Source organism: Humulus lupulus, chromosome 4 (genome assembly GCF_963169125.1).
Source record: "Humulus lupulus chromosome 4, drHumLupu1.1, whole genome shotgun sequence".
In the NCBI taxonomy this organism is placed as follows: domain Eukaryota; kingdom Viridiplantae; phylum Streptophyta; class Magnoliopsida; order Rosales; family Cannabaceae; genus Humulus; species Humulus lupulus.
Window position 1 is genome coordinate 198,235,145 of NC_084796.1, and position 17,199 is coordinate 198,252,343.

Below are 17,199 nucleotides of genomic sequence, written 5' to 3' on the forward strand. Positions count from 1 at the left end.
TGACATCCTTTCTTTATCATCCTTTGAGCTTTGAGAGAAAAAATAAGCGGTGTTCGTAGTCCTGAAACCTTCCCCATAAAACATAGTCTCTAACCGTCAGGAGTTTCGAACATCACTTGCTTACGTCTGCAGTCGATGGTTGCGCCATGCCTTGCTAGCCAATCCATGCCCGGTATTACGCCGAAGGCTTTGATCTCTAGCTCTATCAGGTCTCCTTCTAGTTCTATGTCCTCAATTTTGATCGGTACGCCTCGTACTATCCGTGATGATAGGACTACTTCCCCTGAAGGCAATTCTGTCACAAACCTAGTTCTAAATCTTTCACAAGGTTTGTCCAATTGCTCTATCATTCCTAACGAGATATACGAGTGTGTTTCTCTTGAATCAAATAATACTGAACATATATTATTGAGGATAGGAATATGACCTATGACCATTTTGTTACTAGCTTTAGCTTATCCCTGGGTCAAGGCAAAGACTCTGGCTGGAACCATCTTGTTGTCTCTTTTCTCTTCTTGCTTGAGTTGTGGACATTCCCTCTTCTGATGACCTTCTTGACCACAATTGTAACATACTTTGGTGTTTGCACGACACTCACCAGGCTGTTTCTTTAGGCATTTGGAGCACTGCGAGTATTGTACATAACTTGAACTATTGCTACCATTGCTTGTTTGTGCTCTTTTGTCATTGTCGGATTGCTTATTTTTAGGATGCCTTCTCTTCAGGCCATTATTGTTGCTATGCTGATGATTGTTGTTGGGGTGGTTCCGACTATTTTGAGGTTGATTCTGCTGCTTAGGCTCAGGCTTGATGGCCTCCTCCATACTAACATTCGCTTGAAGCCTCTCCACCTCTATAGTCGTTTCTAGAGCATCAACATAAGAAGTGGTTCCAGGATTTGCTAGCATGACTCCTAGCTCAATCTTTGGTCTGAGCCCTCTAACGAACTTGGGGACCCTTAAAAATTTGGTTGGGACCAACTCTGGTGCAAACTTGGCTAGTCGATCGAACTGTCGAGCATACTCTGCTATCGTCAAGTTGCCCTGCTTCAGACTAGTGAACTCTTCTACCCTTATAGCGATGACTGCCGAGTTGTAATATTTATTGTGAAAGAGTTCCATAAATCTAGTCCATGTCATGGTGGCGACATCGTGAGTCTGCTGTACTAAATCCCACCAGATTCTAGCATCCTTCTTCAAAAGAGACGAAATGCAGGATATGCGGTCTGCGTTGCCGAGATTCATGTGTGCTAGGATCGGCTCTACATTCCTGTGCCATTCTTCCGCCTCGAAGGGGTCGGTTGTCCCTTCAAATTTTGGAGTGTGTTGCTTACGAAACCACTCATAGACTGGCTCTATGTACTGAGCTAGGTAAGGCACATAGTTTTCCATTAGCCATCCCCCATACGGACCTACTTATTGAGGTGCTTGAACCGCTGGCTGAGGCTGCGGTTGCAGCTGAGGCTGGGGCTGAGTCAGAGGTTGTGGCTAAGTCTATTATCGTTGTTGCTAAAGAAATTCTTCCACTTGTTGTCACAGTTGGACAATCTCAGCGGTGTTGTCAACTGGAGGCGGTGCACTTCTGTTAGTAGTTGCATTAGTAGCACGTGTTCCCCTTCTTCAAACTGAAGGGGCTTCGTTAGTCTCATTGGCAGCGCTAGAGGCATTGCCGGCTGTGCGTGCAGACCTTCTGAGTGACATCTTCAGCGAATTTCTAACAGTCAAGAAAAACATATTAGAACTTACCCTAATAGATTCTAAGGCAAAACTTAGTCTATGAAAACATAACTCGTACCCATCAGTTATGATTTCTTATGAAAAAATATGTAAGCCTTCTTTATAATTAGGGTGTGTTTCTATACTTAGAAAATTAGCCATCTTTATTATCTTCTAAGTCAGTTTTTAATCATCCTATATGACTTAATTCTCAGGCTTGAAACTCGTCGTTGTTCCAAAGTTAACCATATTGAGGGAGGGCTGGGATCAGTAAAATGGTTCCCACTACTATGGCCCCCTAAACTCTCAAATATAGAACCTGGTCCATTGATTTGTATCCACCCTCACTGAACTCAGTCATTATTCATTAAATTTATTATTTATTATGATTGTAAAGAAAAATCAAATTCATATATGTCATTCAAAAATAACAATAATATTCATTTGGAAAAAAAAAGGTTTTTCACTAAGTACAATCATAAATGCAAATAAATAAACTAACATAACTAGGGTAAATCTAAAAATCAGGATCTTCTACATCTGACCCTTCATCTAACATGTCATCATCTATTTCTTCATAATCATCATTATCTTGAGCCTCAAAATTACCTCGGGGAAGATCCATATAAAGATTCTATACTTTTGTTCATTTGTGAATTTAAATTCCAACTTAGAGGTGAATCTAAGTATGAGAAAATAATATCTCATGGCTATTGGTAAATCATCTTCATCATCTATAGTCTCCCATATTTCTTCTAATGTTGAAATTACAGAAGGAAAATCTTTAAAAAGCCTAATTACTAAGACATATTGTTCTGTAGTCCTCATCATAATTTGCTTAGTAGTTTGAAGGTGAACTATCTCCTTGTGGAATAAGATCAATCTTTGAGTGATTCTTTCTAACACTTTTATTCTATTCCTTGGCTCTCTAATCCTTTTCAATGCCTTAATGGCTTGGATATCCTGATAGGTCAAGGCTCCATCCATTCAAACTAAAAACATAATGGCTAAAACGTTAGCTATTTACTCAAACATAAATACTTACCTTGGCAGTTAGATTCAGAGCTTGTGCGTGTGTATCAAGGAGAACTTCATGCATATGAACTGTTGCTCTGATACCAACTGTAATACCCCGACTATTTCTAAGACCTTGGACCATTAAAAACTACTATGACATAACGGCTATACATTCATATGAAATAACATAACTTTATTTAAAACCCAAAATATTGTACGAAATACAAAATATGGGATGGAATATAAAATGTGATATGGGAACCCATTGTTTATAAAACATAAAACATAAACTTTGAATTTAATTGTTTAAATACAAAATGCGGAAATACATAAGAACATAATTTAAAAAGAATTTAAACAACGTCATCCTCAATCTTCCAGCAGTCCATTCATCCTCAACACACATGCCAAGCTGCCACGAATCTTTCCCGCCTTCCATGCTTATTTTCCTGCATCATTCTAAAAAGAAAGGAATGAGCCTAATGCCTAATAAGGAAAATCTACTAACAACATATATCAGAAATCATAAACATAAGACTATATCATAAACGTATACTATAAAACATATGAGTATAAATAAAACATATATCATATAGGACTACAATATTAATGGCCATTAACTCATTAACATGGTATGTGATAAAACCATCTAGGTCCTCTGTCTACTAATCGAGGTAGGTTAGATCACAACTATAGTATATGATAACCCATCTAGGTCCTCTATCTACTAATCTAGGTAGGGTAAATCATAACTCTAAACCATGAAAATGATAAAAATTCTTGGGGCTTGCTATCTAAGCAAGTCATATGCCCAAGCGACTATAACAAAAATTCTCGGGGTTTTCTATCTAAGCAAGTCATATGTCCAAGTGACTACAAAACATATTTATACATATACATATCATAGCATAAAACATATCATAACATAAACATATAAACACATATAATCTAACATATTTTCCTTACCAAAAACCGGGATATGGAGACAAAAACGCGATTTTGAACACTCCTAAAACCAACAGTAAACCATGAGTTTCTAAAGAAATGGGATGAAAAAGAGAACTAAACCATCGAAGAAGAAACTTAGCGAATACAACCTTAAGTTTCAAGAACCTTAAACACCTAACCAAGAATCATAAACAAGAGTTAGGATCTGAAAGAAAATTAAAGAAAACTAAAGAACCATGAAAAACTGAACTTAAGGATAGGAATAACTTGGATGAACTATGACTTTGATCTACACCTCTATACCAAAATAACACTATATCTTACTTCCCAAGTGTTTAGAAAAGCTTTTATCCCAAAACCCAAGTGTTTCTCTCTATAATAATCTTAGCAACTTGGAGGCTCTGAACAATGCTTGAAGAATGAAGGAAATGGCTGAGTACTGAGTCCTATTTATAGAGTTCAAGGAGTGAAACTAACCCCTTTTAATTTGAGTAAATATATGAATATAAAATGAAAAAAGATTTGAATTTTCATTCAATAGATGCCCAAAACTCGGTCAAAATCGTTCAAAGGCAGGTCCAAGTGGTTAAGGCTTTTTTTTTTTTTTAAATTAAATCCTCAAACTTCAAAAATTTACTCTCATGGGATATATATCGCCTACCTTGGGCGATATATCACCTAGATCTATATCCTAAGCCCTGCTCGTTCATTCGTGCAAAGTCGATGTGTTTTCTGTATCTCTCGTAGGCGATATATCGGGATACGTTGATATATCAAACACGTATTTGCACTTTTTCAGCATATTTTGAATTGATTAAACAGCTTTGCCTGAGTCAAAACGTGATCCTAACAGCTGCTAGAAGGTCCTAGAGCTTCTAGATCTTTCTTTTAGTTAAACTATTCATCAAATATTTAAACCTTAATAAACACGCTTTTGACAAGTGTCACATTCTTAATAATTCTATCTAAACCTTAGGTTATAATAAATAATATTTCTAGGACCAGTAATATTAATCAAACCTTATTTTATAATTAATATTTCTAAACTATATGTTAAACTTATAAAATCCATAACTGTTGCTACAACTTTTCCAACTAAGTCCCGGCTTGAACCAAAATCTACGGAAACTAACATACTACAAATTACTACTAACATACTACTACTATCTAGCTAAGTAAAAATTATGGGACACTACACCCTCAATAACAAATTTCTTTCAAATATGCCATTTCACTGTTTTATCCCAGTTTCAACTCTTACCTTGAATAGTGTTGATAGAGCCACATTGGGGACCTATGGACCTATAATTTCAAGTTCCAATAAATTTAGATTATTAATTAATTATCTTTAATATAATAACCTTAATTTATTAATATAAATATTATTCCACTAAAAATATGAGACTGAACTCTTGCCAAATAGACATTTATTTACAGAGTACTTTTTAAATATAAAAAGCGTTCGTCAATTTAATCATTACATGCAATTAAATTATCTATTAATGGTTCATAATTAAAACAGTGATAAGATCATCATTTTACCTATTTAATTATTTTTCGTTTCATTAAGTATCATTAACTTTACTATTGAACATTCATAAATTGATTTATGAATTTGAGCTCAATAACTTTTTGATTCTAAAAGCTAACCCTTAAGAGAGCCATTAATCAATTCCTCTTGGAAAGATACAGATTCCATATCTTTATACAATGTCCTTAGCCACTTATATCAATGAGTCCCCAAAACAAAAGTTTTCAGGCTCATCATTTTGACAAACCATAACTAGAGGAAGTTCATAGTAACTTCAGGATTAAGATAAATTTGTATATGATCATCTTATTGATATGTTTAATTAATAATTATAAAAAAAAAACATTATTCAGTTAAGTATTAATAACATATTGATTCCAGTTCTTATATAACCACATTATACAAAGTACCTCCACTAAGATGTCCATCTATGTTAGTAATCCAGATCTAGATTACATGTATCCATAATACTAGTGAACCGTACTGACAATATTTAATCCAAAGATTCCATATAAATATATTTTATTGTGAACTATTTAAATATATTCTCTACAATCTTAATCCTCTCGTACTCACACAAGATTGTAGTCACAATAACGAATTTTGAAATTTTCTAATATTCATATAATATTATTCTAATAATAATAAACAATCAATATGTGCCAAAATTCATCTTTATTATTTATTTAATAAATCATTTTCCAATACATATTCTTTCAAGGGCACCATTCGTAACAAGGAGACCATCTTGATTGATCATAAATTACTTTACCTCCGTTGGTGGAGCTCGAAGAGGCTTCATCTTGAGCCTCCTGACCTGAGCCTGCTTGCTCAACGAGAGGAGAGGTTATGTTATCGATTGATTCAGAACCTATTTTCTATCTTTTCTTGGGTTCCGAGGAGCCTGCAATAGGGACGTCTTCCCATCGAGCAAATTTTAGGAATCCGTCGTCATCGATGGTTTCGCCTTCACTAAGGAGACCACAATGGCGTAGCTTGTATTCATGAAGTAAGAAGCTTGAAGATCATTTTCCATAAGGAAGTTTGGCAAGCTTTTCTCGCCTCTCCGACATGGTAGGAGAGGCCTCGGGGCATTCGAAGTTAGTTGAAAAAGATTATGAAGAATGACGAAACTTTTATAGTAAAAAAAAAATCAAGCTAAAACTTCAGATTGAAGAAACTTATGAATCTGTTGGAAATAATAGAATTTGGATGGATGAAGTCCATCTATCTAGAAAAATTGTGTCTTAAAATTCGGAGGGTGATTCAGAATATCTTCCAAAATATTTTTGTCTTTGGGATAGCTCGACGGATAGTAAAAACCATTTCCACCATGTTTGCGAGGTGGAATACTTTTAAGGAAAAAGAGATAAAGAATTTCGTAAGGAGATGGTTCCAACCATTTTAGCTCGATGTATAACGACTTGAGGGCTGTAAAAATCATATACGAGTTGATTTGGAGTTGGGAGGGAGCTATGCTGACCCAATCGGTAAAGCTTTTTAAGTATTGTCTTAGTGGTAGCAATGCTCTGGATTTCATATGCTCACTGCTCCATGCTTCGAGCTTGTATTTCCTATTAGGCTTATCTTCGCCTGGAGCGTAACTACTTCGCTCGTCTCGAGTAGGAGCTCGAAATATGAGGTTACTAGAAATTTTGAGACCATGACTAGCAAGGGACTTTGATATTTGTCTCATAGAGCTAATTGAACTCTCATAAATATCCACCTACAAATAGTTGTATTTGGCGACTGGAAGGGAAGTGTTAACATTGGGACCGAACAATGGAAGTGGAGAATCAGTCAAGGACTGAGTGGTTTTACTTATGAACCTTCCATGATCTCAAAGGATAATTCCCCAGGTTTAAAGGCTATCGAAACAGATAATGAGGAGTCCAAAGGATGAGCTCGAGGAATAGAGTTTAGCTCAGTCCAAGCAGCAAGGTGAAGTCTTTTCCTTTTTCCTTCTCAGATTTCCACCACTTGGCGTCTGTACGTGGCACTTATATCTTTCCCCTCTCTTTGATCATCGAACTCTTGGATGAGTCTCTGGTTATGAGAGAAAGAATATTCTGCTCATGGGAGAGGAGTACGGTAGGGAATGGCATAAGCTGAGAACCCCCACAAATTCTTCTCGAAAGTGTAACACCCTGGATAACCAAGGTCTTTACACAATGTGATTATAAATGTGCAAGACTTGCTAATCAAGTCATATAGTTGAAAACGTGATTCTAAAGTCATAATCAGGTTAGGGGTAAAAGATTTTGGTCATAAATGGGAAATTTATCATTTAAATAAACGTTTAGTACATGGGATCCCAAAACACAGGTTTTAAAGTACAGTTTACAAAATTTTAAACTTATGTACAACCACAAGCCACTCTAATGGAAAAATACACATTTCAGGTTTTCCTGTCCCTGCACTATCCCTCGGCTATGGCGGACGAGCAGCTGACTATGTACATTCTACCCCAGAGCTCTCCAACTCAAGATTGATCCACCTTTCCCTTGCCTTTACCTGCACCACATAGCACCCGTGAGCCAAGGCCCAGCAAGAAAACCATAATGTAGAGCATAAACAATACAGACAATCAAATAATCCATAAAGTTGTTAACCAGGTATTTAGCATGCCATAACAGTCATCTAATCAGAGAGGTCAATCAATTATTCATAAGCCATTCACCTTAGTATTAAACAAGCTATAAACAACATACAACAATGATAACATATCAATATTCATCATACAATACTCAGGGTCGACGCCCTTAGGCCGCACCCTCTATTTAACCCACTGTCTCCAGCTCACTAAGGTCGAGCCCAGTGTTTAACCCACTGACTATGGCCCACTTAAGCCAAGCTTAGTAATTATTTAGCTGTCCTCAGCTACAATTGGCCGAGTCGTGTCCTGTGCGCAAATATCAGTCTCGGCACTCTTAGGCCATTTATTTCATGCTCACATGGCATATCACAATTACACAACATATGCATTGAAATACAGGGAATCTGCATCCCACACAGTCACACAAGGGTGCAGTTTTCTTACCTTTTAATTATGAGTGCTTTAGTTACTATGAATGACCCTCGAGCACAATCCCATTCCGAGCCCTAGCGTACACCTAGTCATAATCCATAAATGGTACTTCGATGAATTTAAATTCCAAAGGACAATCCTAGGACCAAACTCGCGCTCTCAGGACCTCTAATTCCACCAAACAAAGTGGTGAAACCGTCCCTCGAGACCCCAAAAAAACCCTAAAAAGTACCCAAAAACCATGTTCTGAAAGTTGAGTAGCGTTGCAGTGCTACTAGATGGGCGCTACAGCACTAGAGTCAGAGACTCCAGCCCCCCAAGAATGTAGCCTAGCGATGTAGCGCTCCCAACCTAGCGCTACAGCATTGCAACCAGAACATGCAAATTTTATGGGTTTCTCCCTTCGCATCTCCTGAGCCAAAGCTCCAAAAATCCTCCCCAAACCTCAGCCAAACTCAAAATTGAACCCATAACTCACTATAGCTCACCCAGAATACCCAAATAACACCAAAACTTGGCTAACAACCTCATCAAACACAGAAATAAAAATTAAGCTTTGAAGCTCAAGAACAATAACTAAAACTAGGAAACCCAAGATAATTAAGGCCAGAAATTGTTACCTCAGTTGGATGAATCTGACCCTAGGTTGCCTTTAGTGCCCTTCAATGCTTTAATTCCTCCAATCCCCAAGCTTAAGTCCTTAAACTTCCATCCAAAATCCAAACTCAGAAATCAACCTCAACAAAAACTCAGCAAACTCAAAATTCTTAAACCTTACCTCAACTTGGGAGATAAATTCCTAGCTCAACTCCTTCAATTACTCCAAAAATCACAGCCCCAAGGCCTAGCCTAGACTCCTCTTGAATTCTTAGCTTCAAAGTCCACATGGGAGAGTGAGAGAGAGATGGGTGAGCTAAGTGCTTTCTGTTTCTTTCTTTTCCTTCACTACTTCTACCACTTTCTCCTATAATCTAAAAGAAAACAGAGTATATCAAGTATATCTTCTAATAACCAAAAGACCATTTTGCCCTCCCAATTAAAACTAAGCCTTTTAATCAATATAAGGGTATATTAGTCATTTGCTCCCAATTCCCGCTAATTCCTCGAGTATTCCTAATATTTACCACTTAAATACTATCATCTAATTAATCATCCATTATTTTTCCCCAATGTCTAAAAATCCCCAATATATTTTCTAAATTCCTGAAAATACCCCTAGGCTCCCCCGAGCCGGGTATTCGTTCCCATTGTGACATTTTCGCTAATTGCTCACTAGGATCGCCTCGTACCGAATAATCTAAATACATCCACATAATAATGTGGTCTCGCACTAATATCACATATATATTCACATTAATACCCTCAACGGGCCAAAATTACAAATATGCCATTACAAGCTAAACAGAGCCCACATGCATATCTAATGCTGATAAACATGCATTTCACATATCCATATAATCATATATTTAATCATTAAATCACATACATAAACCAATTATATCCTCCAGACACGCTAATCAAGGTCCTTAAGCCTTATTATTGATTTTGGGTCGTTACAGAAGAGTAATGGGACATCTAGTAATAAAGATAAAGGTGAGGGCCCCTTGCTTAAGAAAGTTAGCATGGAATAGAGAAGACAGAGTTTAATTGTCTCAAAATTCTGAGTTGATATAGGCTCGAGATAATTAGTTTAAAATCTAATTGGACGGATTTGGTATGTGAATTTCTTTTAAGTTTGCACGATTTTTTAGGAAAATAGTGCAGTTACCCAAAAAATGGTTTTAATGGTTTTCTTAAAATAAAAAACTCTATTGCTTAGCCATTATGAAACCTAGCAAACCAATAAATTGCAAAAAGTTATTTTCCCTACTGATTTTTATTCATAATAAGATCAAACCTACACTTTTTAGCTAAAAACCTACCCTTTTTGCTATGTTTCATTAAGAACACAAACAAGAATGTAAAAGCCTATACACCTGTAAAAAAAAATTCTTCAAAATAAATGAAACTTACAAGAAAGAATTCGATGATGAAATTGTAGTGTTGAGTATAACAGTCTGGGGTTAAGGAACGCCTCAAATTCTTCGTGAAGATTGGGAATTTTTTACTGATATTTTCTCTTGTTTTTGTTTTGGAGAAGAAGAACCCGAAGAACTCAAATGGAAAAGTAAATGGTAAAAAGAAAGAGAGGAAGGATTTATAAAAGGTATTTGGAAGGTTACCCACCGTAGGATTAAAAATAATTAATCCTACAGTTCAGGATTAATCTCAAAATGGTGGCAAGGGAAGTTGAAGGGACAGGGGCCAAAACTAGTACTTGAGTATTGGAAATACCCTATCAAAAAACAACATGTGTAATCACTTGAGTAGAGTAGGTGGACACGTTTCCCAATAAGGGAAATTTAAAAGTCTCTCTTTCAAGACTTCGAGCAAACACTTTTGTGGGGGAAAATGTTATACCCATATTTCAAGATATATATTATTAGCTCGAAATAGAAGGATAAAAAGCTAGAAGACCAAGTTAACGTTCATCATAATGATGCATCAAAACTTGGGAAAAAAACTTTGTCAAGCAGAAGTAAAAGAATTAACTTGAAATACAATTACTATTTTAGCTCGGAGACAAAGAATTGGCTTGAAAGAGCATCATTATTTCAACTCAAATTACAACCAAGTCAGTTTGAGAGAGCATCAGGAGGCTTGGAAATAACTGAATGTTATCATTTGAGTAAATGATTCAACTTTTATATGAATTAATTAGATATTTATATTGATGTAACTGCTTGTATACTTGAAATTCAAATATAAGATATTTTGCAACTTCCTCCTGAAATCGTCAGAAGAGAATTAAACTGGGCGTATTCATTTTATTTTCTCACAAAAAACCTTGTATTGAAACTTTGAGGAAATTTCTTTTCAAGCTTTAACTCAAAATAATCAATAATAGTGACTGGTGGACTAAGTAGATTTAACTACTGAACCATGTAAAATCTCTGTGTTCATCTTTATTTTTTTTTAAATATTAGCTTAATTGTTCTAGTTTTTAGTTGACGAAAATCTGTGTCAACAATTTGGATTATAGATTTGAATTAAATCATCTTATTCTATCTTCCATCTTCTTAATATTATTGTGTTATCACATTTTCATATAATTCTAGTCACACTATATTTATGTGCAATTTTGCATGATCTAATTCTATTAATAAGAGATGATTGTTTTATGTAACAACCTAAAAATGCTAGTAGGGTTTAGTGCCTTGATTGGCGTGCAGGAGGACATAATTTTATATGTGTGTGATTAATTGATTAAATGCGAGACTATGTGGCATGCATGATATATATGATGATATCAATATATTTATATGCATGTTTACAAGTATTAAGTATGCATGTGAGCCCATTATTGTTTATAACGGCATATCTGTAATTTTGGCCCGTTAATGGCATAAATGTGATTATATGTGTTAAATGGATGAGACCACATTATTATGTGGATATATTTGCAGTATATGGCTCGAGGCGGTCCTAGTGAGCGGATTAGCGGAATAGTCACAACGGGGTTTAATACCCGACTCGGGGTGGGCCTATGGGTATTTTGGGGATGTTAACATATATTTGAGATTTATCGAGCAACGAGCAAGTATTTGGTGATTAGTTGGACATGACGGGATTAATTGGGAGTTTGTATGATGACTCGAGGAATTAACGGGAATTGGGATTAATGACCGTTTAACCCTTAAGGGCAATGAGAAGCTGAGTTAGTTTAAGGGGCAATTTGATCTTTTTGGGGTTAAGGGATAAACTCAGTAAGTTTCTAAACATAACCAGAACCCATTTGATTTTCTGAAACACATAGAACCCTCTTTCTCTCTCATCATACACGTTCTCTCTCTCTCTCTCTCTCGCTCTCTTGTACCTAAGGGAATTTTGAGGTTTTGGAGGAGGAAACCTAGGGAATTCAGTAGGAAAGTATGGAGAATTGAGGCTAGAAGTTGACAAGAATCAGCTGGGGAAATTAAGCTACAAATTGAGGTAAGAATCCTATTTTTGTTTCCGCTGAGAATTTAGATTGTTGGATGAATTTGCATGGGTTTTTGGGTGATGAATTATAGCTGATTTAGGATGGTAATTTCTGTAGGTTTTGAGGTGATTTATTGTGCCTAAACTATGTAATTAAGAGTCCTAGAGTCGTTTATGGACTTGGTATGGGTTTGGTGTATAATTGGGATGGATTTTGAGGTTGTATCTGGGAAAAATGCTCAGGAAAACAAGGAATTTTTGGGTTCACGGGGGCATGCTGCGACCCAGTTCGTGGGCGCCGTAGCCCGCATGTCGTAGAAGGCCCTGGGAGGGCTGCTGACTTATAGGCGCGTCGCGACCCTAGGGGGAAAGACGCGGCCCGCCTCCCGCCTAGAAGCAAGAGGTTGGGCCTTTGACTTAAGGTGTGTCGCAACTCTTAGGCCTAGGTTGCGGCCCGCCTAGGCAGCCAAAGCCTAGATTGGTTTTTAGGCTCGAGGATTTAAACCTAAGCACTCAGGACAAATTCTACTACATGGTTTAGTATAATTCGAGGTCCCAGAGGCTAGTATTTGTTTCCAAAACATTTAATTGGATTAGAATTTTATAGTTATCCATTGTTACTTGTGACTAGGGTTACCATTAAGTCTCAGGATTGAGGATCATGCTCGGAATCGTTCTTTATCCATCGCTCGGGACTCGAGGTAAGAAAATTGCACCCAAGTGGTTGTGAACGGGACTGAGATTCCTTGTAATTGAACATATGTGTTTTGTGAATTATATATCTGTTAAGTGTGATGTGAAAGTACGACCTAAGGGTATCGGAGCTAGAAAAGCGTATTGAACGCAGCTCGCCTTGAGCGAGCGGGGATCAGCTAAATAACCAGAGGGCTCGGCCTAAGGGCGTCGACACCTAAATGTTTGTATTACAGATTGAATTATATGTTTGAAAGTATATGATTATCATTGCCTAGCTTAATACTTGTATTCTGCTGATTAATTGAACTGATTGGATTGAAGTTTATTATATACTCTTGTTTTTGTCTATGCTTGCTGAATATGGTTTTCTTGCTGAGCCTTGGCTCACGGGTGCTACGTAGTGCAAGTAAAGGCAAAGGAAATCTGGACAAGCCATGAGTTGGAGAGCTTTGGGGACAGAATGTACATTGGCAGCTGCTCGACTGCCACGACCGAGGGATTTACAAGGATTAGAGCTCTAAACTATATTTTTCCATTAGACTGACTTTTGTTGTATCAGTGTTTGAGGGTTGTATCTACCATGTAAGCACTGTTTTTGGGATCCCATGTATCAAACACTTGTTTTAATAAAAATTACTCGTTTAAGATCAAAATCTTGTAAACATAACCTGTCAGTTGACTTTAGAAACACATTTATGTTCAAACAAGTTGATTAGCAAGTCTTGCACTATTTTAAACACACGGTGTAACGGTTTTGGTTATCCAGGGCATTACATTTTATGAGTAATTATTTTACTACATTATTGTCTGAGGATATATTGTTGCTCATAGATTTCTCATAATATAATATTTTACAAAATGCTAAATTTTAGAATTTGATTTGCTCAAATACATTTTGAAATAGTAAAATATTGGTGCCGAATTTTTATATAAGTTCATCAAGCAATGTCGTGCTATTGAAATCGTCTTGCAAGTTAGTCATTTACTGTAATATCGTCAAGTGATATATTTTCGATCTTGGATAGATTGTAATAATGGTTATTTTAATAAAATCAAATCCAAATGAATGAGCGAAACATATAAGGATTCTCGACGCTTACCACTTTTTATTATTTATTTTAATTTTGTATTTATGTTTATCTTTATTAATTCATCACAAAAATCATCTTGCATTCTCTTTTGTTTGTCTTTATTTATCTCTAGGCTATTTGTTTGTAATTTTTTGTGCTTACTTTAGACATTTGCTCGTGGATACAACCGCCCAACCTACACTACAATTGATTGCTTTGTGAAGAAAAATTTGGGTGTAATCATTAATACATAAATTAAAAAGTCTCAATATTATTATCAAACATAAATCATCAACTAAATGAGAAAGAAAAAAAAATTAACATTAGTGAAAATTAATAAGATGAAAAAAACTTATCTGTAATTGCAACTCCTTCAGTAGATAGATCATTGAGAAGATAGTAAAATTGAGTGACTTGTAGAAACAAAATTAACAAAACATGATATAACATACCAAAAGCAAAAACTTGATTATTTATCTTTAATTCACACTATTTGATTAAAGATAAATGTGTAATTTTACATGTATTTCATACATATTTATATTATTAATAAGTTTATTATCTATTTCTTTTTTTAGCTTTTTTTACTGTATTTATTTGTTTCAATAAGATTTTCCATTTCTTTTACTTGCATGATTTTTCTTTTATATTTTTTTACAAATCAGTTTTTTTTTTTGTTAGCTTTACTGTGTGTACGTTTTCTCCTTCTTCAATAATTTCAAACTCGAAAATCTATTTGGAACTAATTTGTTTTGAATCCCTTTTAAAATTCAAGTTCTAATTAACACTTAAAGTATACTAAAGATGACTCTTAATTAAAAATAAGGACAATTGTCCATCTTAATCTTATGATGGTTACTCAAACGTGTACTTTTATTTATGTTATAGCTCCAAATGCATATGTTTATTGATTACTAATGTGGTGGTTCACTAAAAGAAAAGTTTTATTTTGATGGTGGTAACCGGTTATTATTAGAGTTGCTCATCCCATCCGACCCAACATTTTTATTCTTAACCAATCCAATCCAATTAAATGTTGGATGTTGGAAATCATCATTCAATTCAATTTGATTTCGCCTAAAAATCAAATTCAATCCAATTGTAATTGGATTAGATTGGTTACATTATCTTTGAAGCTAAATTTTAATATTATATAAATTAACAAGTAAAAAACAAAATATACAAAAAATTAGGCACTGTGGAGTAATAATACTAAATTAATTCTTTACAATTGTTACATTAATTTATTGAAATATTAAGTTTACAACATTAAGTCCATTAAATTATTATTATTATTATTATTGTCTCAAAACTAATAATTAAAGGGGATATTTGTTGCGAAAATACTTAAATTTTTCAGATTATAACACTTAAATACCTAATTCTTTATTTTAGCAGCTAAAATACCTTCAGTCACACTTTCTTGGCATCTGTAGGTACCTTGCCGTTAACTGCCAAGTAAGCGCATACGTGGCAACTTCTGATTGGTCTATATTATTTATTATTTTATTTTTATTTAAAAGATTCATTTTAAGATTAAAAAATTAAATAAAAATACTTTAAATTGTAATAAAAATTTAAAAAATAATTTTTTTATATAAAAAATAATTTGAAATTCATTTTAAATATTAAAATTTAGAGACATCACTTAAACTTAAAAATTAAGCACACAAATTCTTATTATACAAAAAACAAACTTAAATTCTTATTATACTAAAAGTAAATTTATATTCTTCAGACCTTGTACGACGTGGATCCAGAGCCAATAATCCTTACAACTTTATGTTTGGAAACTAATTGGTTCTGTTAATCTATATTTCAATGTATATGCATATGAAATTATATATAATCTTGTACAGAAATTAACTACACTTTGTTGCTAAAGCTGATAATCCTTATTTATGTTGCAAAGTAATTATCTCAAACTTTCTCTCGTGTTTTTTGGTATCAGATTCAAGATTTTTTTCTTAATCATCACAAAGCCATACATATTTACCTGACGACATCAACCCAACATAACTTTCTCTAACCCAGATCCATATGAGCCTCAAGTCTTTAAGCATCCCAGTGGCCACATGAACCCCAATCTGCCATCAATCCACCTCTCTCTTCTCTAGTGATTGGCATCAATTTGTCAGATTTGGTTTAATTTTATGGGTTTTAGGCATCTTCTTTAATGGTCAATAGGCTCATTTTTTTTTTTCATGACTGGCTTGGAATGCGATTGATCTTGGTGAAGCATGAGTATACAGTTCAACAATTGGGATGAACTGCAATAGGTTCTGGCCACGATGCCTCAATGGGGTGGGTGAAGAAAGCCTCAAATGAGGTGGGCAGAGGAGCTTCGGCCGGATGGACGACAAATCTGGTGAAGAAATGGACCAATCTGTATACATTTGTGCAATTCAATCTTGTTTTGCTTACCTGGGTTGATAGAAGGGTGCTTGGAAATGGTTGTATATCTGGGTTTTGGATTCAAACTTTGCTAAATTTTTATTTGTATGCATTGGAATATAAAAGATATATTTTGCATAATTTATGGAAGAACATGAATATTTTGATTTGATTTTGTTTTGTTTTAATCTTGGCTTGTTTGATTTTTGAGTTTTGGCGTTATGTTGAAGAAGATGAACAAATTTGAATTTTTTATTTTGGACAAAGTGGATTTAATTTTTATTTTTAAAGGATGTTTTTAAATTTAATATTTTAAATGAATTTTAAATCATTAATAAATTTCTATTATATTTTAAAGTATTTTTATTTTATTTTTTAATCTTTAAGTGAATTTTTTAAATAAAAATCAAATAATAAATAACATGGACCAATCAGAAGTTGCCACGTATGCGCTTACTTGGCAGTTAACGGCAAGGTACCTATGGATGCCAAGAAAGTGTAACGGGAGGTATTTTAGCCCCCCAAAAAAAGAATTGGGTATTTAAGTATTATAATATGAAAACTTAGGTATTTTCGCTGCAAATATCTCATAATTAAAGTGTTATAATAACATAACATAAAAATAACAACAGTATCATCTCCAAAGTACTAAAAACTAAGAATTAAGATAGAAAAATTAAATATATTTATAATTAATATGACATATATCAAAATAATATATGTTTTTTAATTGGATTGGATTGGTTCCAAATTGGATTTTCATAGTCTCATCGGTCATCC